This window comes from Pleurodeles waltl, chromosome 6, assembly GCF_031143425.1.
Source record: "Pleurodeles waltl isolate 20211129_DDA chromosome 6, aPleWal1.hap1.20221129, whole genome shotgun sequence".
Classification (NCBI taxonomy): Eukaryota; Metazoa; Chordata; class Amphibia; order Caudata; family Salamandridae; genus Pleurodeles; species Pleurodeles waltl.
The window spans coordinates 943352470-943378060 of record NC_090445.1 but is presented as its reverse complement, the minus strand read 5'-3'; positions in this window follow the sequence as shown (position 1 = coordinate 943378060).

Genomic DNA, 25591 nt, shown 5'->3' with positions numbered 1-25591 from the left:
GAGACAATGGCAACGGTACTGGCCAAGTTTCAGGAGACCCAGCGGCTGCAGGAGGAACACTATCTGGGGATCAGGGAGGAACTGAAGTCCATTAACACCACACTGGTCACCATTGCAGGGGTGCTGCAAGACCTTGTCAACACCAGGAGGGGCACTGTGGCACAACAAGGGGCCCCTGACACTAGCCTCGATGATGAACAGCCCTCCCCCTCCGCCGGTGCTAGTGGACAGGAGGCACCACCACAGGAACATGACACCAGCACCCCGCCCTCTGCAGATGGAGAGCCACCCCGCAAACAGTCCCTGAGATCCAGGAACAAGACAGAGAACATTGCCAAAACCCCCACCAAGAAATGAGACCCCCCTGAATGTCACCCTTCTGTCCCACTTTGTCACCCGTTCCATCCATCAACTGCCCTTGCTCCACTTCCTATGCCCCTTTGGACAATACACCAGTGAAACAAATAGACTGGACACTGCCATGGACATTCCTCCACCATCACCCCTGCCCATTTTACAACCCCCTCCACTTATTTGCACAGAAATAAACACACTTGAATCACAAAACAATCTGGAGTCAGTCTGTGCTTTCACAAATGTGTAATTGCAATAACTATGGAATATGGCAATGTCAATTTAATTGTTCACATACCAATGAAACACAGCTGTAGGGCTGGAGGTAGGATAGTAGAGGGCACAAAGTGGGACCCACATCTGTTAAATGGAAAGGCAAAGTGACAAGTCAGGGTCCATACACTGAGTGAAAATGACAGACTTCTGCTAGCTCCAACAATAGTATGAGATGTGTGAGACAGTGACATCTTCTTACCTGTGTCTCACTGAAAGTATTGCTGGATACTGTTGTTTCTGTTGTAGATATCCTCTTCTTCTGCCTCCTCTTCTTCACTGTCCACAGGCTCCACAGCTGCCGCAAGACCACCAGCTGGACCATTCTCCTGCAGAAAAGGCGCCTGCCATCTCAAATCCAGGTTGTGCAGCATACAGCAGGCCATGATGATCTGGCACACCTTTTTTGGTGAGTAGTAGAGAGAACCACCTGTCATATGGAGGCACCGGAACCTGGCCTTCAGGAGGCCGAAGGTCCGTTCAATCACCCTCCTAGTTCGCCCATGTGCCTCATTGTAGCGTTCCTCTACCCTTGTCCTGGGATTTCTCACTGGGGTCAGTAGCCATGACAGGTTGGGGTAACCAGAGTCACCTGCAAATGTCAAGGGACAACTGTTAGACACACACTAACCCTTAGGGACAATCCCAGACAACTATTCACACTGTATAGGGTCCTTGTCCTCACCTATTAGCCACACACGGTGCCTCTGGAGTTGCCCCATTACATAAGGGATGCTGCTATTCATCAGAAAGTAAGCGTCATGCACTGAGCCAGGAAATTTGGCATTCACATGGGAGATGTACTGGTCAGCCAAACACACCATCTGCACATTCATCGAATGGTAGCTCTTCCGGTTTCTGTACACCTGTTCACTCCTGCGGTGGTGTACCAAGGCCACATGTGTCCCATCAATGGCACCTATGATGTTGGGGATATGTCCCAGGGCACAGAAGTCACCTTTCACTGTGGGCAAATCCTCCACCTGAGGGAACACGATGTAGCTGCGCATGTGTTTCAGCAGGGCAGACAACACTCTGGACCACACGTTAGAGAACATTGGCTGGGACATCCCTGATGCAATGGCCACTGTTGTTTGAAAGGAACCAATTGCCAGGAAATGGAGTACTGACAGTACCTTCACCAGAGGGGTATTCCTGTGGGATGGCGGATAGCTGACATCAAGTCTGGCTCCAACTGGGCCCACAGTTCATGGATTGTTGCACGATCAAGTCTGTAGGTGACTATTACGTGTCTCTCTTCCATTGTCGAGAGGTCCACCAGCGGTCTGTACACGGAGGATGCCGCCATCTCATCACTTGCCCCAGCGGACGTGCCCTATGGACGAGAACAGCGAGCAGAGAGTCAGCCAACACTGAGGTATCACAAAATGTAATTTGCACACATTTATTAATCCGCAATGTGCCTGTTACTGTGTGTATGCAAGGCCTCCATTGGTGTGACGCAGTTAAAATTAATGCCATGTGGCCCCCTAAAATGGCGGCTGCCTGACCTGTAAGGTGGGACAAGGGGATATGAGGTAACTGCGCTGGCATTGTACACCGTCGTGGTAGGCGGTCGAAGACCGTGGCGCAATCCTGCATTGGTTAACATTGGACCCTATAGGTCCCAGCAGCCAATGATGATGTACGCCGGCGGTGACGGTACGCACCGCCGCGGACGTGACCGCCATTTTCTCTCTGTTCACTCACTTGATACCTGACCTTCAACAAGAGAGGACCTGCACTGCAAGTGCTGCTGTGACCTCAATCTGGAAGCGACGATGGCTCATGTGTCTGGGGAAAGGGCCCCTGCCTTCACATCGGAGGAGTTGGAGAAACTAGTGGATGGGGTCCTACACCAGTACACACAACTGTACGGTCCTCCAGACAAACAGGTGAGTACACTGTGAGAATGCTGCATGGGCAATGCCTGTTTGGAGTGGTGTGGATGGAAGAAAAATCGGGGGGGGCTGAGGCATGCATGTGCGGACGGTGAGTGTATGTGCATCAAGGCAAGGGTGGGAACGTGGGCCAAAGAGGATTACAGTCCGGACTGGTAAAGATTTTTCTTTTCCCCTTTACTATTCCTCTAGGTCAGTGCCCATCAGAAGAAGGATATTTGGCGTGCCATCGCCAAGGACGTTCGGACCCTGGGGGTCCACCACAGACGGAGCACCCACTGCTGGAAAAGATGGGAGGACCTTCGCCGCTGGAGCAAGAAGATGGCGAAGGCCCAGCTGGGGATGGCCTCCCAACGTGGGAGCGGTGCCCATTGTACCCTGACCCCCCGATGTTCCGGATCCTGGTGGTAGTGTATCCGGAATTGGATGGGCGCTTGAGGGCATCACAGCAGCCACAAGGGGGTGAGTACACTATCCTTCTGCTGACTTTGCGCACATTACAAGGCGAGGGAGGTAGGCAGTGGGTTCCCCTAGGCCAGGGCGAGCTCTGTAGGCAAGGTCCCTTATGAGGCAGGCTCTGTGGCACCCCAACCCCACTAGTGGTTAGTGCCATCTACACATAGTCAGGCTCCTGTGGCTTCCAGGTGTGCAGCAATCGGGCTTAGGGCTTGTACCCCATGGGCATGTGATAAATCTAGGAACTAAAAGTGCATGGCATAGTGGAGAGGGCTTCTGTGCCTGTTGTGTCCGCCAACGGTAAGGTGATGCATGCACTGAACATGTCTATCTTCTGTCTTCTCCCACCCATTTTTGTGGTCTTCCTGTTCTTGTGTGCATTAGCATCATCAGGCCGAGGAGCATTGGCACCGGAGCAGGTGGGAGCTGCATCCCACTTGGCACTGGAGGGCGAAACCACCAGCGGGACGGAGGGCGAGGAGAGCTCCATGGCGGGGACAGGAGCAGCCAGCAGTGACAGCAACTCCTCCTCTGATGGGAGCTCCCTTGCAGTGGCGGGCCCCCTTGCCCCCGCATCAACAGGTACAGCCGCCACCCCCCCCTACCAGCACCACCCTCCCAGCAGCCCCTCAGCGTGTGTCCCGTGCCCGCTCACCCAGAAGGGTGGGCATCTCCTTCGTCCCAGGCACCTCAGGCCATGCCCCAGTCAGCCCTGCTGCCATCAGTGAGGAGGCTATTGACCTCCTGAGATCCCTCACTGTTGGACAGTCTACCATTCTGAATGCCATCCAGGGTGTTGAGAGGCATTTGCAACAAACAAATGCATACCTGGAGGGCATTCATTCTGGCCAGGCAGCCCAACAGAGAGCATTTCAGGCTCTGGCCTCAGAACGGATGGCAGCCATTGTCTTGTCCCTGTGTCCAGCCTCCCCCCTCCAACTTCCTCTACCCAAACTCAAACCCCTGTACCTCAGCCTATCCCAAGCACACCATCAGACTAGCATGCAAACACCACAACACACAAGGGTGGCTCAGGCAAACATAAGCACCACACACCCCACAGGCACTCACACAAGCATCATACCCATGCACACTTACCAACATCCACTGCCTCCACTGTGTCTCCCTCCTCCACGTCTTCCTCTTCCGTCCCTGTCTCGTCTCCACTCACACCTGCATGCACTACATCCTTAGCCACTACCTCATCACCAGCACGCCCAACACCACATACCGCTCACGTGCACTCACCACCCCACTACCATTCACAAATCCCCAGTGTCCTCTCCCAGTGTGTCTGTGAGCCTTCCTCCCAAAGTACACAAACGCAGGCACACACCCACCCAACAGCCATCCACCTCACAACAGCCTCCAGCCTGTGCACCTTCACCCAAATTCAGCAGACATACACCTCCTACAACCACTACCTCTACCTCCACTCCCAAACCCCCTCCATCTACCCGTCCCAGTGTGTCTAAAAAACCTTTCCCAGCTAATATTAACCTCTTCCCTACACCTCCCCCGTCCTTCCCCTAGGGCCAGGCTTTCCAGGTCCCAGCCCAGCACCACAGCCACCACATCCCCAGGCACAGTGGTGCCAGCAACTGCACAGTAATGGAGTGTGCCAACCATCAGGACTGCCAGTGTGCCACGGAGCGAGGGCAAGGACATTCCGCCACCTGCCAAGGTTAAAAAGGTGCCCATGTCCCGGAAGGAGAAGCCATAAACACCTGCCACCAAGGGATCAGGGAAAACAAAAGGGGATAGTGGCAAGACAGCTGCGCCACCATCAAAGGTGGGGAAGGGCCAGAAACTGAAGGACAGGTCAGGAGAGGGCATGGTGGCACCGACTGAGGGACCAGTGTCACACCTTCTGTCCACGTCGACGCCAACCTGTACGGCGGAGAAGACCACCACCTGCACTGCCACCTGCACCGCCACAGAGCCCGCCGCCAGCACCGCTGCCACAGACCCCACAGCCAGCACCGCTGCCACATACCCCGCCGCCAGCACCGCTGCCACAGACCCTGAGCCAGCACTGCTGCCACAGAGCCTGCCGCCAGCACCGCTGCCATAGACCCCGCTGCCAGCACTACTGCCACAAAGCCCACCACCAGCACCGCTGCCACAGAGCCCGCAGCCAACACCGCCGCCACAGAACCCGCAGCCAGCACCGCCGCCACAGAACCCGCCGCCAGCACCACTGCCTCAGACCCCGCCACCAGCACCGCTGCCACAGAGCCCCCCGCCAGCACCGCTGCCACAGAGCCCGCAGCTAACACCACTGCCACAGAGCCCGCAGCCAGCACCCCCGCCACAGAGCCCGCAGCCAGCACTGCCGCCACAGAGCCCGCCGCAAGCACCGCCAGCGGCCCCGCGACATCCTGAGCCAGTGGCACCACCGCAGACATGGCTGCCATCCCCAGTGGTCAGTCGTCCGAGGCTGGTGGTGAGTTCCAGGACCCTGGGCAGCTTCCATGAAGCATCACTGTCATTACAGTTGTCACCTGCATATGGAATGCGAAGCCGCAGCAGTGTGGGGTATGTCTCTGCCTCCCTCAACCTACCTGTACCTCAGCAATCTCGTGGCATACACACCCAGGCGAGTGTATTGTTGCGGCCACAATGCATGTTGAGCACTCTGGGCACAAAGCCCCCTCCAGAACCATTGGAGTATCACATCCACTACCTCAGTCCTTGCAGGATGAAGCACTCTGGGCACCAAGCCCCCTCCAAAACCAGTGGAGTATCACATCCACTACCTCAGTCCTTGGCAGGGTGAAGCACTCTGGGCACCATGCCCCCTCCAGAACCGGTGGAGAAAGGCATCCACTACCTCAGTCCTTGGCAGGATGAAGCACTCTGGGCACAAAGCCCCCTCCAGAACCAGTGGAGTATCACATCCACTACCTCAGTACTTGGCAGGATGAGGAACTCTGGGCACAAAGCCGCCTCCAGAACCAGTGGAGAAAGACATCTACTACCTCAGTCCTTGGCAGGATGAAGCACTCTGGGCACAAATCCCCCTCCAGAACCAGTGGAGATTGTTATCCACTTGAGAGCTGTGGCTTTGCACTCCCCAGGATAAAGCAGTGGGCAAACCACCCACTGGAGAGACTTGAGAGGCTATGGCTTTGCCCTCCCCAGGATAAAGCAGTGGGCAACCCACCCACTGGAGGGACTTGAGAGACTGTGGCTTTGCACCCCCCAGGATAAAGCAGTGGGCAAACCACCCACTGGAGAGACTTAAGAGACTGTGGCTTTGCACTCCCAAGGATACATCAATGGGCATGGAGCCCCCTCGTGGAGCAGTGGCGTTGTGCGTTCATCTGGCTGAGGTGCCCCCCCTCCCTCTGAGGTGCCTGTTTATATTCGATCTGATGCCCCAGCAGTGTTCTCTCTGTTTCCAGTCAGGTATCTAGTGCGGGCCTCCCCCATGCATTTTGGGCCCAGTGGTCCAAGGAACAATGATTGGTGCACTATCCGACTTCTGTAGTTGATGTACATAATTGTATATAATGGATTTTGAGTTTTGACTGATGATTTTTTTTTATTACAATTGTTACAATCATTTCATTTTGTCCTTGCATTATACAAGGGGGCTGGGAGGGTGTATGTGTAATGTTGCAGCATGTGTTTGTATGTATGGTGTTGTGGATGAAGGTGGGGGTGTTGCGTGTTGTGTGTGTCACTCTCTTTTCCCTCTCCCTCTACTGTGTTGTAGGTGCAGTACTCACCGTGGTCGTCGCCGCAGTCGTTGGAGCTCCTGATAGAGGAGCAGGAAGACCATCACCGGCAGAATCTGCAGTTCGGGATCCATGGCGTCCTGGTTCCTCGTGGGGTGTGGAGAGGTGAGTGTTTTTCCTTCTGTGTACTGTTTCTGCCGGGTTTTTATTCGCGTTGGTTCCGCCCCGGAAAAGGTGGCAGATAGCCGTGTTGTGATAGGGTGGGTGGTACATTGTGTTTCTGCCTGTCTGTTGGCGGTGTCTGCCGCATTGTTTGTTTCTACCGCCGTGGCGGTCGGAGTGTTAAAGTGGCTGTCTATGTTGGCGGTTTCCGCCATGGTCGTAATCCCATTTTTTTTTTCGCTGGCCTGTTGCTGGTATTACCGCCACTTTAACACCGACCGCCAGGGTTGTAATGAGGGCCTATATCTTAAAAGTATTATTTATATTATTATATCTGGTACAATATCACAAATAAATATGAAACCCTCTTCAATTTTAGAAATCCTTTTGAAAACATCATCCCTGTTAGGCCAAATGATGTGTAAACTGGTAATGATCCATGTACAGGAAATCCACAGTAAGGACATTGAAGTTTAGTTGGAGAAACAAAGGGGGGTAATTTTGTTGTTCTAAAGGCAGATTTGGGGTAAGCTGCTGCAATTGAACTTATCAACTCCTTTCTGGAGCATGAAAGGACTCTTGATTTTTGAAGATCTTTTTTTTTTTAAATCATCCTTAACAGGCTGAAAAATGTCTAGAAAAGAGGCAAACCGTGTAGATGAAAAAACATATGTCACTTCTTTAACCAGAATTCTTCCTTAGAACTTCCATTAAAGAAAGAAACAATACGTGTTCAGTAGCTTGAATTGAAGTTTTGGTTTGTATTTTAGGTTGATGTCATTGCACTCTGTCCATCCATTTTCACTCCTTAAAAGACAGTGTAGTGTCCGGAGTTTGTATTAACTCCTTCATGAAAGGTGTTGTATTACAATAAGGTATTCTCCAGTTCTGTGTTCCTACAATGTAGACACAACATCTGATTTGCAGTTTGGGTATGTCATGTTTTGGTTAGTATTTCTGCACAATTTGTCGAAAGGCACAGTTTTAGAATCCGGTAATGTTAAGTAGAGAAATCGTTCAGAATTCATTACAGTGCTAGATGTGAAAGAGCAGTCTTAGCAGTCATGGTTCCATTTGTAAATGACCCCAAATAAATCAACAGCATTTACTTCTTCTTGTTCTAAGACTTCAAGGATGACCATAATAAATTCTTGTGCATCTTGTTGAGTGTTGAAAGTAAATGTTATTGATCCGATACATGTATCTAAAAGATGTTGGATTTCTGAAGCAGAATGTATTACACTTCTGTCACCCATTAAACGTTGCAACAAATTATATAGTGGAGAACACTCTCTCTTATCTGAATTTTGTTAAATTTGATTTACTACATGTGGTAAACGGAACAGTACATTGCCAACAACATTAGCATAGCAGTCGACACCTGAACTGTTTTCACCGTCTTTTTCCAATTTACCCTTCTTAGCACCGTCTGTGTACTCCTTCTATGCTTCCATTTCTTGATAATCTGTAAACTCGTTTGTAATCTTCTGCTTTGGACAGATTGACTATTTCTAATAAACAGGGTACTGGCCTAGATATGGAGCATATTGACTTTAATGCTTTAATTATATAGCCCCTCATTATGATATTGGCAGTAAATCCCATGCTGACTGCTGCCAACATACTGCCGCCATCACCCATATTATGACCCACGCATAGCAATCCGTCACTATGCAGCCACACCCACAAGTCTGCCAGCCCAAAGGTCAGTGATAAACTGGCAGTAGCAAAACCCAAACCGTTACGCAAACAGAACTACGCCCACAGCATTCAATCAATCAATCAATCACTTGTAGAGTGTGCTACTCACCTGCTAGGGTCTCAAGGCGCTGAAAGGAGGGTGGGAGGGGAAGTGCTACTGCTCGAAAAGCCAGGTCTTGAGGCGTTTCCTGAAGGTCAGAAGGTCCTGGGTCTGTCAAAGGTTGACGGGGAGGGAGTTCCAGGTCTTGGCTGTGACGTAGGAGAAAGATCTCCCGCCGGCTGTAGTTGGGTAGATGTGAGGGATGGTGGCGAGAGCAAGGTTAGCGGAGTTGACGGTTGGGAGCGTGGAAGGTAAGTAGCTTGTTGAGGTAGGCAGGGCCAGCATTGTGGAGTGCTTTGTGAGCATGGATGAGGAGTTTAAAGGTGATCCTCTTGTTGATGATGAGCCAATGTAGGTCTCTCAGGTGGGCTGAGATGTGGTTGTGGCATGGGATGTCGAGGATGAGGCGTACGGAGGCGTTCTGTATAAATTGCAATTTTTTCAGGAGCTTGGCCGTGATTCCCGCGTAGAGCGTGTTGCTATAGTCCAGTCTGCTGATGGGACTGGACTGTGGGTGACCGTCCTTCTGGTTTCAGTGGGGATCCATCTGAAGATCTTGAGGAGCATGTGGAGGGTGTTGAAGCAGAAAGATGGGATGGCGTTGACTTGCTGGGTCATGGTGAGCGCTGAGTCTAGGATGAAACCTAAGTTGTGTGTATGGTTGGTGGGTGTTGGTGCGGTTCCCAGGGTGGCTGGCCACCAGGAGTTCTCACATGCGGAACAGTTGAAGCTGAGGATGAGGATCTCTGTCTTGTCTGAGTTCAGTTTTAGGCGGCTCCTCTCCATCCAGTTGGCGATGGCCTTTGTTCCGTCATGGAAGTTAGTTTTGGCAGTGGCAGGGTCCTTGGTGAGAGAAAGGATCAGCTGGGTGTCATTGGTGTAGAAGATGATGTTGAGTTTGCGGGATCGGACGATGTTGGCGAGCGGTGCTATGTAGATGCTAAAAAGGGTTGGGCTGAGTGAGGATCCTTGGGGAACGCCGCAGATGGTCTTGGTGGCTTCAGAGAGGAAGGGAGGGAGGCGGACTCTCCGGGTTCTGCTGGAGAGGAAGGATGTGATCCAGTCCTGGGCTTTGTTGTGGATCCTTCTGTTGAGGAGGCATGTGCGGAGGGTGTGTGACAGACGGTGTTGAAGGCAGCCGAGAGGTCTCGGAGGATGAGGGCCGCAGTTTTGCCTTTCTCGAGCCTGGTACTGGTGTCGTCGGTTGCGGCGTTTAGGGCAATCTTGGTGCTGTGGTTCCTACGGAATCCAGATTGAGATGTGTCCAGCGTGTTGCTGTCTTCCAGGAAGCGGGTTAGTTGCCCGTTGACGGTCTTCTCGATGACCTTCACCAGGAAGGGGAGGAGGTAGATGGGCCGGTAGTTCTTGAGATCTTCAGGGTCCGCTTTGTGTTTCTTACCCACCAATCACCACGCCGGACATTCAATGGTGCTAAACCATTGGCGGAACATACCGTTGCGCTCAAAATACACACAACCTAACAAAACCACACCACATTGCCCAATTCAAACTATACACACCTGACATGCATACACACACCACACCACCATAAAACACACACCCACATTACCCACAACCCTTTACCATTACAAACAAGTGCTACAAGAGAGATAGCAAGACCACAGACAAGACCACAGACACACACTACCATCACCTATACACCATCCACGCACCCTACATCACACACTCCAACACAGCACCCCACACACCCTCACCCACACCACTCACAATACACTCATGGCACAGCAATGACACCCCAGGGTCTCTGATGAGGAGCTAAGGGTCATGGTGGAGGAAATCATCTGGGTAGAGCCACAGCTATTCAGATCACAGGTGCAGCAGATGTCCATTGCTAGGAAGATGGAGCTGTGGCGGAGAATCGTGGACAGGGTCAACGCCGTGGGACAGCACCCCAGATCAAGGGATGACATCAGGAAGAGGTGGAACAACCTATGGGGGAAGGTACGTTCCACAGCAGCAAGACACCAAATAGCTGTACAGAGGACTAGCGGTGGACCACCACCTCCTCCCCACAACTAACAACATGGGAGGAGCAAGTCTTGGCAATTATGCATCCTGAGGGCCTGGCAGGAGTAGGAGTAGGACTGGACGCTGGTATGTCAAATCTCTATTACTATGGCCCCCCTACCTGTATGCCATCAGAAACCCCCACTCTTACCCTCACTCCCATCACTTCACCACCTCCCACGTACACCACCATCACAACCCACTCATCCCAATACCAAGCCCTGCATGCAAAACCAATGCATGGACACCCCTCACAGACCTGCATGGACACCCATCACTAAAGCATGCACATTAGAGAGAATCACCAAGCCCACAAAATCACAACTGACACAAGGCAAAGCTGCCAGGGCAATAACAACCATACAGGGCAACACACCCATGCACAAGATGACACACACAGAAACAATAACACTACATTTACATCCTCACAGGCCCCCCACCCAACGTCACCGGAGAGGATGTGCCAGCAACTTCCAGTTCACCTCCAGAAGAGGCCCACAGTGATGACAGCAGCTCTGGATGCCTGGATCTGGATGACCAACCTGGCCCATCAGGGATCTCCAGACAGTTAGTAGCCCAGGCACAGTCCCATACCACCACAGAGCCTCCCCCCAAGGAAACACCAGCACAGTACCCACCCAGCGGGCCCATACCTCTGTCCCCAGTACACGTCAATCAGCAGTGTGTCCACCACTACAGGGACCCCAGGCCACCCCACAAACACAGGCAGAAGCCAGAGAACATTGCCAAGACCCCGCCAGGAAATAAGACTCTCCTGAATGAAGCCTTTGTGTCCCACTCTGCCACCCTGTCCACCTTGAACTGCCATTGTTCCCCTTCTTGCGCCCCTTCCTATGCCTCCTTGGACAATGTACCTGTGATACAAATAGACTGGACTCTATCCTGGACTTTCCTCCATCGTCACCCCAGCCCATTGCACACCCCCCTCTAATCATTAGCACTTGAATAAACACCATTTGAATAAATATATGTATGGAGTCGGTCAAATCATTTAACCATGTATTTGTTTAACACGCTTTAAACACTGAAATATGACTGTACAGTAATGTATACATAGGAATGACCTGGAGTTGGCTGCAGTCAGCACACCAGGAGCGATAGTGGGGCACAAATATCTGCAAATGGAGATGCCAAAGGGTACAGTAAGGGGCCATAGAAGTGGGGAAATCAGCCTGCCAGTGACAATGTCAAATACAAAACTGTCAATGTTAAATTTAATTACAGCGTCTTACCTGCTGCCAACATACTGCCGCCGCAGCAGAATACCGTTACCCATATTATGACCCACACATAGCAATCCGTCACTATACAGCCACACACACAAGTCCGCCAGCCCAAAGGTCAGTGACAAACTGGCAGTAGCAAAACCCACACCGTTACGCCAATAGAACTACGCCCACAGCATTCAATCAGTCAATCAATCACTTGTAGAGCGCGCTACTCACCTGCTAGGGTCTCAAGGCGCTGAAAGGAGGGTGTGAGGCACATGGGTTCTTCTTGTTCACCCATGTGCCTCATTGTAACGTTCCTCTGCCCTTGTCCTGGGATTACTCACCCGGGTCAGTAGCCATGAGAGGTTGGGGTAACCAGAGTCACCTGAAAATATTGAGGGACAAGTGTTAGACACACACCAACCCTTTGAGCCCATACCATACTCATATACCAACAACCCCTGGGAACCAGGGTTCACCTATTGGCCACACCCAGTGCCTCTGGAGTTGAGCCATCACATATGGGATGCTGCTACTCCTCAGGATAAGGGCATCATGCACAGACCCAGGATACTTTGCATTGGCATCGGAGATATACTGGGCCTCAAAGCACACTATCTGCACATTCATGGAGTTAAAGCTCTTTCGATTTCTGAACACCTGTTCATTTCTCAGTGGGGGTGCAAATGCAATATGTGTACCATCAGTAGCCCCAATAATGTTGGGGATATGTCCCATAGCATAGAAACCAGCATTCACTCTAGCCCAATTCTCCACCTGGGGGAAAACGATGTAGCAGCACACGTGTTTAATCAGGGCAGACAATACTCTGCTCAGCAATATTGAGAACATTGGCTGAGACATTCCTGCTGCCAAGCCCACTGTCACTTGGAAGGAGCCACCTGCCAGGAAATGGAGCACAGATAGGACTTGCACAGGAGAGGGCATCCGGTGGGCTGACAGATAGCACATATCAGGTCAGGTTCCAATTGTCACACAGCTGTGTGACTGTGGCCCTGTCCAGTCTATAGGGGAGGATAATGTGCCTGTCCTCCATTGGTGCCAAGTCCACCAGGGGACTGTACACGGGGATGTCTCCATCTCGTATTCATCCGCAACAGTTGCAATCTAGGGGGCAAAAGGTGAGTAGCTGGTCAGTATTCCATATTTCCAAACACTACACTGCATTGCATGTTGTGACTGTAACACAATATTGTTGTATAGGCCCAAATTTTGCCTATGTGTACTGTGACGCAGTTAGGTGCCATGGCCTGCCCCCCCCCCCCCCAAAATGGCATTCGCCTGTCCTTTATGGAGGGGCAGGTGGAAATGAGGTAATTTTGCTGACGTTGTGCGCCGCTGCGGGAGGCGGGCGAAAACTGCTGTGCATCAATCTGTAATATGAAGGGTAGGGCAAAGTCGGGGCATCTGAGAACAGGGTTAGCACATAGGACCGTTTAAAGGACTCAAAGCTTTCACATTCCAAGTTTGTGAGGTTGCTAAGTTTGTTGGGATGGGACTTCTTTAAGAGCTCTGTAAGAGGGGCAGATTTTTCTGAAAACTACTGTGGGTTAAATCTCTGGTAATAGCCAATTAATCCCAGTAAAGAGCGGGCTTCTTTCTTTGTTGTGTTGAGGGATGGCTTGTACTTTTTCTATCTGAGGACGGATACGGTCCCTCGATATGTTATACCCTAAGTACTGTATAAAATGTGTGGCTAGATTACAATTCTCAGGATTGGCTGTTAAGTCTGCCTTTTGAAGAGTACTCATGACATCTGTTACATGGACCAGGTGAGTGTCAGGGGACAGACTGTATATTACAAAATTATCAAGGTAAGCTGCTGCATGGGTTTTGTGATTTTGTGACACAATGTCCATTAACCTTTGAAAAGGTCTTCCCCCATAAATTAGTCTCAGTGAAACTTTGTGAGGTAGGTTTTGTGGGAATAGACTGGTTGTGATATGGTGGGGGCACCTGGGTTTTGTAATGCCACTAAGCCCCAACAGGTGACCCACACATGCCTGTGGCGTATGACCCTTACACGTGGTTTCCAAGTTAGGAGGTCAGAGCTCACCTGGTCAATGAAGGAGTTGTTGCAGCCAGTCTCCTACAGCTGTAGAGATAGGGCATGTGACTGCAGGCATGTGGTTAAGAATGCTTGCTCTCCATTAAACAGTGACGAAGGGCCAACTGGGCAGGTCACTAGTACAAAAACATTAATCACCCTTAGCGCATCTCTCCTCAGGGTTGAAAAGGTACAGGAAAGAGCTACTGTGAATCGTGAAGCAAATACATTTTAAGCAAACTGGTTAGATGCCTTAAGGAAGTGCTGCATACATTTGCTAACCATTAAATGGCTGACGCATCAACAAATTGTCCCAAAAATAATATAGTACTATAACATTTCCCACAGATCAAAACAATGAAATAATTCAAATTTCTGCACTACAACTGTCAAAATGGTGAAGCAGTATGAACATGAAAGACAAGGACAAGTGGGCAACATTTCAACTTGGAAAAGTAATAAGCTGGCAGTGGTGAATTCGGTTTTGAATGAACAAAATCAAAATATGAAAATCACTGAGCTGAAGTTTATATTACTGGTAGTCAAAGTCTGGTTTTGCTACAGAATTACATGGCCTGGATGAGAACATAGAGGCTAAGAAGCATACACTCAACACCATAAAGGCTTCATACATTCATGGATGCACACCGCCCCGGGCATTCCACCTCACATGTACTGATGTACTCACATGGATATGCAACACAAACTAAGGGAGCATGAGGGGTCCAGTTATGACCTACTGCTTGGATTTACCAGGTAGAGCTTTTAGGCAATCTCCACAGTGAAGTTCAGATAAAAAGCCATGTACTTCCCTTCTAGAGTTAACTGGCACAACTGTCCTATATACATTTATATTACCCAGTGGCGGTCACCACTAGCTAATTATAGTTAGGACCATGTTTCCATAGAAAAAGCATTTTTGACTTGCCTATATCTTTGGCACAGTTTGACAAATTTTCACGAAATTTTCCATAAAATAAGTATGCTGATTATTCTTGCTGTGCACAGAAAGTTTCGGGGTGATCCATCAAGTGAGGACCAAGAAAAAGAGGGTGTCAAAAAAGTTGTGCTTCCCATGTTAATTACAATGGAACCTTTGAACACGACTACAGCCCGAAGCGCTGGACAGAATTATTCCAAATTTGGCAAAAAGCTAGCAGTTGGTACGCAGATTGTGCTTTTGGTTATTTGGTGTATATCCATTCAGTAGTTTTAGAGTTTTATAAATATATTTATAAATAAATTAAAATAAATTTAAATATCTCTGGTCGTGAATTAGTCTCAGTGATTGCGGCATGTTTGCAAATACGCACTCTAACAGGAATGCTGTGATTGGCTGGCCGCAACCTGACTAGAAAGTTGTGACCCCCATTTTATGTAGAGTGACATGGTCCCAAGGGCTTGAAAATGAAAATTAAAAGTGGCTTAAGGGCTCAGGGTGGGTTTACCCTAACTGCAAGTCTGTGAAATAGGAGTGCATGTAGATCAAAGTATGAGCTTACAATGGTTTTTTTTTCATGCCGTGTGATATTCATGGATACACTGCGGTGCTCAGCATGGCCCCCTTGTAACATCACAAAGAAAACCTATTTATAAACTAATTCATTTGCGCATAGTAGCAGTCAGACACTCATGTACCCAATGACAGACCCACTGAGAGAGTCGTACACCCACTTTAAGATCCATTCAGACACTCACGCATCCATTCACAGATCCATGCAGACACTTACACAGGCATACAGAGACCCACTTCAAGCCTCAAACATCCACTCACAGACCCACTCAGACCGTTATGCACCCACTCCCAGACCCACTCAGACACTCACGCACTTACTCAAATATCCACTCAATCCTCGATGCACCCACTCACAGACGTACTCAGACAGTCAGGTACCCACTAAGATACCTACTCAGACCCTCATGCACCCACTCACAGACCCACTAAGACCCTCATGCACCCAATCACAGACTCACCCAGACAGTCATGTACCCATTCACACCCACTCAGACCCTCATGCACCCACTCACAGAACCACTCAGACACTCTGTAGGAGGCTGACTCTTTATATAGTGTACAAAAATTATGTGCACTGAGCGGAGAGTCCATGCAACCCCATCTTGGTATCCAGAGGCAAAAAGCAGACCACCTAATGCTATGTTTTTGTGATAGTGTGGGTGAGCAGTTAGGCTTATCTTGGAGATGTGGTAAGCATTTGTTGTACTCACAGTACCAATAAATGTGGACATACACTCGGAAGAATAACTCAAGGCCAATTTACAAAACTACACCAAATTTTTAGAACATTCTTAAGACCAAGATCTTCAGTTTACGGTAAGTACTTCTTTAGTTATGATTTTTCAAAGTTTAAAAAAAGTTATGTTTTTGTGCATAAATACGCACCATAGGAATCAATGGGAAAAACTTTAATCATGCATATAAAATCATGCAATATTTTCACAAGTGTCACCTTCTATTTTTAAGTCCAGGTCATCGAGATGTCCTGTGAGCAAGCTGGAGACGTTCAGGTGAATCCCGGTTCAGGAGGGAACAGCTTTGGAGCTGGTGCAAAACAGAGAAGGGGACCACATGGAAGCACACTGCACAGGTGGACTTAAAGATAATTCCAGTGGGTTCCCTTGGAGGGTAGAGGTTGCAAGTGTAGGGGACCCCTACAACACAGATGGATTGTCAATGCAGAGGCCAGGGAGGTCAGGTGCAGTGCAGATAGGTCAGTCAAGGGTTGTACATCTTAGGGTCTATGGAGCCAGTGGCAGGTGACTTGGAGGGTGGTTTGCATGTCACTCTGGTGGTGATTCTCAGAGGTTCTGAAGTCCCTTGACTGGGGCTTCTTTCTGGTCCTTTTGAGTCCTGAGTGGAGTTTGCTGCTAGGTGTCCAATGTTGCGGGTCCAGTACCTCGAGTATTGGTACGTCTCAGGCCCTGAAGGTTCCAGTGCCACCAAACTTGACACAATGGTAGGTTTTGTTATTCGAGTCTGTCATGCAGATTCTGGTTCAGCTGTGGGGTCTGGTTCATTGGGCAGCTGCCAGCTAGTGAACTGGACTTCACTGGTTCCTTGCCTGCAAGGTGCAGGAGAGTGATACCTTCGCTCTGAGGGAGGTTCTTGGTGATGTTTAGAAGGCTGGAGGTCCTCTGAGGTTTTGTAGAGTGCTTGAGGTTTCAGGGCAAAGCTTCAGCTTTGATTGTCGAGTCCTAGGGGAGCAGGCAGGGTTTGGTGCCTTTTTCTTGGTGCAGAGGGACATCTGTTTTTATGCTACAGGTCTTCTTTGTTCATGGTCTTCTTGTGTCCATCAAATATGATCTGTTGGTCTAGTGATACCCACTAAATACTACACTTAGGACATATTAGGGGGAGTACCTCGTACTGGCCAAGGGGCCACTTACCTTAGGGTGGCTAAACCCATTAAGTGAACAAGTGGGAAGGGGTCACATTCCTTACCCTAATTAGCTATGTTCCTCCCATCCAAGATGGAGGAAAATGAAACAGAGTGATCACTTTGTCTGCCACAACTGAGGGTTGGTGCAGGCCGAGGTGGGCATGTCTCTTTCTCTGGCTACGTTTCCTTCCCATTTTCTAACTCAAAGTGGGGGGGGGGGGGAACCACTGGATGGCCATTTACTGCTAGCAGCAGAGGGGGGGGGGGTCAGATTTCAAAGGCGGTAAAGCCTTTGAAGCTAACTGCTGCTGCAGGTTGCATGTCTGGGGAGGAGGTGTAACACCTTCACCCAGCAAAGGCTTTGTGTTCTGGCTCCTGAGAGCAGAGGCTGCCACCTCAGAAGTCCAGACTACTGGCAAGCTGGCTAAGACCAGTCAGCAACCATGACATGGCTGTTAGGATTTTCAGGGGGCACCTCCAAGGAGCCCTCTGGTTACATTTTGTAATAAATCCGGCAGTGGTATCAATGTGGGTTTATTATTCTGAGTTGTTTGATACCAAACAACCCAGTATTCAGAAAGGCCATCATGTAGCTGTGGAACTCTTAATGAACAGTGTCCAGCACGTGCATTGGCTATGGCTGCCATGTACACTTACTATGGTTTGGAAGGACACAGTAGGGAGCATGTTTGCTCATGCACACGCATACCCTCACATGTATTGTAGTGCACCCTACCTTAGAGCTGTAAGGCCTGCCAGAGGGGTGACTTGCCTATATTGCATGCAGTTTTAGTGGACATGGCACTATGGGTGAGTGTCAAGTCGAATTTGCATCTTTTAGGTTCACCTTCTCATGTACTTGCAAAGGTAGACTGCATGAGGCTTGTTAGAAATGGGGTCTTTGGTTGGCAGTCAGGATACCCCCTGTTCAAGCAAGGACCCTCACTCTAGTCAGAGTAAAGGAGAATCACTCTCAGTTATCCCCCGCTTACCCCTTTGGTAGCTTGGCACAAGCAGGCAGGCTTACCTTCAGAATCTAGATGTAAAATATTTGTACCAACACACACATTAACTCAGTGAAAACAGTACAAAATGACACAACACAGGGTTAGAAAAATGGGAAATAGTTATCTTAACAAAACAAGACCAAAATGACTAAAATCCACATTACACAACTCAAGTTATGAATTAAAAAGCAAAAAGAGTCTTAAATCCTTGGGAAAACAGTAAAAACACTGTTAGCGTTGAAAAGTACCTGAGTAGCATCAAAATAACACACACAGTTGAGCCAATGTGCATCCTTTCTTCTATCTGCAGGTGAGCGATGCTTAGTTTTTCCATGCCCAGCGATGTTGCGTCGAAAATCCGGCCGCGCGGTATCAGGAAAAACACGCTGTGTGTGTGGCAACCTTATCAGCCTCCGTCAGAGGATGTTGCACATCGATTCTCCAGCTGCATGCGTCGATCTTCCAGCCGTGATGCAGGTGGAGCATTGATTTCAGCCACGGAACTGGTGGTGCTTCGTTTCTCAGCAGTGTCTCGGAAGGTGCGTAGAAAGTTTCCCCTCATGGCGGTCTGTGCATGGATTTTCAGTCTTGGTCTGCCAGCTTCACCCTCCAAGGCCCCAGGAATTGGATAAGGCACCACTTGGCAGGGCAGGAGCCTCAGCAGAGAGTCCAGGTGCTGGCAGGAGAAGTCTTTGATCGTCCTGAGAGTTCAACAACAGGAGGCAAGCTCAGGACAAACCCTTGGAGATTTCTTCACAAGCAGGAATACACAACAAAGTCCAGTCCTGGTCCCCTGGCACAGGCAGAAGCAGCAACTGCAGGATAGCTCCTCAAAGCACAGTCACAGGCAGGGCAGCAGTTCTCCGGGCAGAGGTTCCTCTTGATTTCCAGAAGTGATCTAAAGTCTGTGGCTTTGGGTATTCTTCTTATACCCATTTTGGCCTTTGAAGTAGGCCTACTTCAAAGGAAAGTCTCTCTTGTTTGTAAAATCCTGCCTTGGCCAGGCCAGGCCCCAGACACACAACAGGGGGTTGGAGACTGCATTGTGTGAGGGCAGGCACAGCCCTTGCAGGTGTAAGTGCCCACTCCTCCCCTCCCTCCTAGCACAGATGGCTCATCAGGATATGCAGGCTACACCCCAGCTCCCTTTGTGTCACTGTCTAGAGAGAGGTGCAAACAGCCCAACTGTCAAACTGACACAGACAGGGAACCCGCAAACAGGCAGAGTACAGAATGGTTTAAGCAAGAAAATGCAGACTTTCTAAAAGTGGCATTTTCAAACATACAATCTCAAAATCAACTTTAATAAAACATTTATTTTTAAATTGTGAGTTCAGAGACCCCAAACTCCATATTTCTATCTGCTCCCAAACTGAATCTACACATTAATCATATTTAAAGGCCGCCCCCATGTTAACCTATGAGAGAGATAGGCCTTGCAACAGTGAAAACCGAATTTGGCAGTATTTGACTGTCAGGACATATAAAACACATTAGTATGTGTCCTACCATAAACATACACTGCACCCTGCCCATCGGGCTACCTAGGGCCTACCTTAGGGGTGTCTCACATGTAAGAAAAGAGAAAGTTTAGGCCTAACAAGTGGGTACACTTGTCAAGTTAAATTGGAAGTTTAGAACTGCACACACAGACACTGCAGTGGCAGGTCCGAGACATGATTACAGGGCTACTAATGTGGGTGGCGCAATCAGTGCTGTAGGCCCACTAGTAGCATTTGATGCACAGGCCCTGGGCACCTCTAGTGCACTTTACTAGGGACTTACAAGTAAATCAAATATGCTAATCATGGATAAACTAATCAACAATACAATTTGCACAGAGAGCATATGCACTTTACCACTGGTTAGAAGTGGTAAAGTGCCCAGAGTTCAAAAGCCAACAAAAACAGGTCAGAAAAAATAGGAGGCAGGAGGCAACAAGATTGGAGATGACCCTGTAAAGGAAAAAAGTCCAAAAAGGCCGGTGTGTAACAATAGGTGCTGCAGCCATACACTAGGGACTTACACAGGTGTCTGAAGTGACAAACATGGTACAGTTTAGAGGAAATAGATCTGGCCCTAGGAGCCTGTTTAGCAAGCATCTATGGCATTTACAGTTGAAACTACATCATTTTACAGGCAAAAGGGAGGGACAAGCATGTCAAAAGAGGCACTGTCTCATATGTGGGAGATTAACTGAGTGCATGGTTAGTGGAGTAAGGGACTATTTCCTAACTATAATGTCTCTGTAACCTTCAGTATTTTGAGGGAATTACTAAGTTTTTTTTTTAACATTATGTGAAATGCCATGCTTTTAGATGTTGGGGGAGCGAGAAGTTGAATGCAGGGCTTAGCAATGTGCATTCCTCATCGAAGCTTTTCGTCACAAAAGAAAGATTACTATATTATGGTGTACCATTCGGTCTTTAAAAACGCTGTTCATTGGTTATCTCTAAGCGATATGTGTGTGGTTCAAGAAGTTTTTTGAGACATCTAGGAATGTAGTTCTGCAGCCACTGTTAAAAGAGAAAAAGAAGATAAAGATATGTTGGTATTTAATCTTCAAATTTACACAAACATAAGAATACACATTTCTCATACTGTAAGACTATAATACAACGTAGTACTAATATAATTTTCACTCTTACTGCTCTCAGCTTTTCTATTTCTTCACTGTAAACAATGGTTTGTATAACGCATTATCTGTAAACAGCGGGGAAAAAACAATCAATGGATTGTAAAAAAAAAAAAAAAAAACCTGCATAGTAGATCACTACAAATAAGTGATGCTATGTGTTAAACTTCCTACAATTCATTACTTAGTGTTTTTATCTAGACTTACTAAAGTGATATAAACAACTATGGCCCTCATTACAACCCTGGTGGTAAATCCTGCTTACCGCCATGCAGAAGACCGCCAACACACTGCTGCGGCTGTGGAATTTCGCTACAGCTATTACGACCCACAGCTCGGAATCCGCCACAATCCAGACACCCACACAAGTCCGCCACATCAAAGGTCAGTGATAAACTGGTGATAACAAAACCTCCACCATCATGCCAACAGGAATACGCCCACACTATCACGACCCATTAATCCATGCGGCGGTCTTTCATCCGCAGTATTCCATTGGCGGTACACACCGCCGCGCTCAAAATACACACTCTCCACACCCACACACCAAATCTCATATAAAACACACACCCACATCACCCACAAACCCTTACTACCAGAAATTGAAAGCAGGCCTGAGAGATACACTACCTTAAACAACAGCAGCATCCACTCACACATCACAACACACACCACCTCACACATCACCCACACCACGTCATGGCACCTCAACGACACCCCAGGTTCTCTGAGGAGGAGCTCAGGGTCATGGCGGAGGAAATCATCTGGGTAGAGCCACAGCTATTCGGATCACAGGTGCAGCACACCTCCATTGCTTGGAAGATGGAGCTATGGCGCAGAATCGTTGACAGGGTCAACGCAGTGGGACAGCATCCAAAAACTAGGGATGACATCTGGAAGAGGTGGAACGTCCTACGGGGAAAGGTGTGTTCCGTGGTCTCCAGACACCATATTGCTGTACAGAGAACCGGCGGTGGACCCCCACCTCCTCCCCCGCAACTAACAACATGGGAGGAGCAAGTCTTGGCAATACTGCATCCTGACGACCTCGTAGGAGTAGGAGGAGAACTGGACTCTGGTAAGTCAAAGCTTTACTACCTTATCCCCCCACCCCACCTGCATGCCATCACATACTCCCACCCTCACCCTCACACCCATCACCCCAACAACCCACAGATACCCCACCAACACAACCCACACATCCCAAAACCAAGCCCTGCACGTAACACCAATGCATGGACACCCATCACCCAAGCATGTCCAGTACAGATACCCACACAGACCCCAAACCAATAATCACACAAGGACCTGGACAAGAATGCAAGCACTGGAGTACAGGGTCACTCACCCATTGTACACGATGGCACACACAGATGCAATAATCATGCCTTTCCACCCCTGAGGACCCCTACCCAACGTCACCGTACAGGAGGTACCAGACATATCCAGTCCCTCCACAGAAGAGACCCACAGTGATGACAGCAGCTCTGCACAACTGGATCAAGATGACCAGCCCGGCCCATCAGGGACCTCGGGACAGTCGGTTCCCCTGACACTGGCACAAGCCACCACAGAGCCTCCCCCCTCAGGAAACACCAGCATAGCACCCACCCAGCGGGCCCATCCCTCTGTCCCCAAGACACATCAATCAGCAGGGTGTCCACCACTACAGGGAACCAAGGAAACCCACTAACCCAAGACAATCAGGGACCTGGGGGAAGTGGGCACATGGTTCAGGGGACAGAGGCACAGGATAACAGGGGAACTGGGAGGACTGCTGTGCGACAGGGGGAGGACAGGCCCAGGGAACCCACTCTCCATGATGCCCTCTCCAACATCATGGGAGCGTACCATCATTCCCAGTAGACAATGGCAACGGTACTGGCCAAGTTTCAGGAAACCCAGCGGCTGCAGGAGGAACACTATCTGGGGATCAGGGAGGAACTGAAGTCCATTAACACCACCCTGGTCACCATTGCAGGGGTGCTGCAAGACCTTGTCAACACCAGGAGGGACACTGTGGCACAACAAGGGGCCCCTGACACTAGCCTCGATGATGAACAGCCCTCCCCCCTCCGCCGGTGCTAGTGGACAGGAGGCACCACCACAGGAACATGACACCAGCAGCCCACCCCCTGCAGATGGAGAGCCACCCGCAAACGGTCCCTGAGATCCAGGAACAAGACAGAGAACATTGCCAAAACCCCCACCAAGAAATGAGACCCCCCCTGAATGTCACCCTTCTGTCCCACTTTGTCACCCGTTCCATCCATCAACTGCCCTTGCTCCACTTCCTATGCCCCTTTGGACAATACACCAGTGAAACAAATAGACTGGACTCTGCCATGGACATTCCTCCACCATCACCCCTGCCCATTTTACAGCCCCCTCCACTTATTTGCACAGAAATAAACACACTTGAATCACAAAACAATCTGGAGTCAGTCTGTGCTTTCACAAATGTGTAATTGCAATAACTATCGAATATAGCAATGTCAATTTAATTGTTCACATACCGATGAAACACAGCTGTAGGGCTGGAGGAAGTATAGCAGAGGGCACAAAGTGGGACCTACATCTGTTAAATGGAATGGCAAAGTGACAAGTCAGGGTCCAAACACTGAGTGAAAATGACAGACTTATGCTAGCTCCAACAATAGTATGAGATGTGTGAGACAGTGACATCTTCTTACCTGTGTCTCACTGAAAGTATTGCTGGATACTGTTGTTTCTGTTGTAGATATCCTCTTCTTCTGCCTCCTCTTCTTCTCTGTCCACAGCTGCCACAAGACCACCTGCTGGACCATTCTCCCGCAGAAAAGGCACCTGCCATCTCAAATCCAGGTTGTGCAGCATACAGCAGGCCATGATGATCTGGCACACCTTCTTTGGTGAGTAGTAGAGAGAACCACCTGTCATATGGAGGCACCGGAAACTGGCCTTCAGGAGGCGAAGGTCCGTTCAATCACCCTCCTAGTTCGCCCATGTGCCTCATTGTAGCGTTCCTCTACCCTTGTCCTGGGATTTCTCACTGGGGTCAGTAGCCATGACAGGTTGGGGTAACCAGAGTCACCTGCAAATGTCAAGGGACAACTGTTAGACACACACTAACCCTTAGGGACAACCCCAGACAACTATTCACACTGTATAGGGTCCTTGTCCTCACCTATTAGCCACTCACAGTGCCTCTGGAGTTGCCCCATCACATAAGGGTTGCTGCTATTCATCAGAATGTAAGCGACATGCACTGAGCCAGGAAATTTGGCATTCACATGGGAGATGTACTGGTCAGCCAAACACACCATCTGCACATTCATCGAATAGTAGCTCTTCCGGTTTCTGTACACCTGTTCACTCCTGCGGTGGTGTACCAAGGCCACATGTGTCCCATCAATGGCACCTATGATGTTGGGGATATGTCCCGGGGCACAGAAGTCACCTTTCACTGTGGGCAAATCCTCCATCTGAGGGAACACGATGTAGCTGCGCATGTGTTTCAGCAGGGCAGACAACACTCTGGACCACACGTTAGAGAACATTGGCTGGGATATCCCTGATGCAATGGCCACTGTTGTTTGAAAGGAACCAATTGCCAGGAAATGGAGTACTGACAGGACCTTCACCAGAGGGGTATTCCTGTGGGATGGCGGATAGCTGACATCAAGTCTGGCTCCAACTAGGCCCACAGTTCATGGATTGTTGCACGATCAAGTCTGTAGGTGACTATTACGTGTCTCTCTTCCATTGTCGAGAGGTCCACCAGCGGTCTGTACACGGAGGGTGACGCCATGTCATCACCGGCCCCAGCGGACGTGCCCTATGGACGAGAACAGCGAGCAGAGAGTCAGCCAACACTGAGGTATCACAAAATGTAATTTGCACACATTTATTAATCAGCAATGTGCCTGTTACTGTATGTATGCAAGGCCTCCATTGGTGTGACGCAGTTAAAATTAATGCCATGTGGCCCCCTAAAATGGCGGCTGCCTGACCTGTAAGTTGGGACAAGGGGATATGAGGTAACTGCGCTGGCGTTGTACACCGTCGTGGTAGGCGGTCGAAGACCGTGGCGCAATCCTGCATTGGTTAACATTGGACCCTATTAGTCCAAGCAGCCAATGACGATGTACGCCGGCGGGGACGGTACGCACCGCCGCGGATGTGACCGCCATTTTATCTCTGTTCACTCACTTGATACCTGACCTTCAACAGGAGAGGACCTGCACTGCAAGTGCTGCTGTGACCTCAGTCTGGAAGCGACGATGGCTCACGTGTCTGGGGAAAGGGCCCCTGCCTTCACATCGGAGGAGTTGGAGAAACTAGTGGATGGGGTCCTACCCCAGTACACACAACTGTACAGTCCTCCAGAAAAACAAATGAGTACACTGTGAGAATGCTGCATGGGCAATGCCTGTTTGGAGTGGTGTGGATGGAAGAAAAATGGGGGGGGCTGAGGCATGTATGTGCGGACGGTGAGTGTATGTGCGTCAAGGCAAGGGTGGGAACGTGGGCCAAAGAGGATGACAGTCCGGACTGGTAAAGATTTTTCTTTTCCCCTGTACTATTCCTCTAGGTCAGTGCCCACCAGAAGAA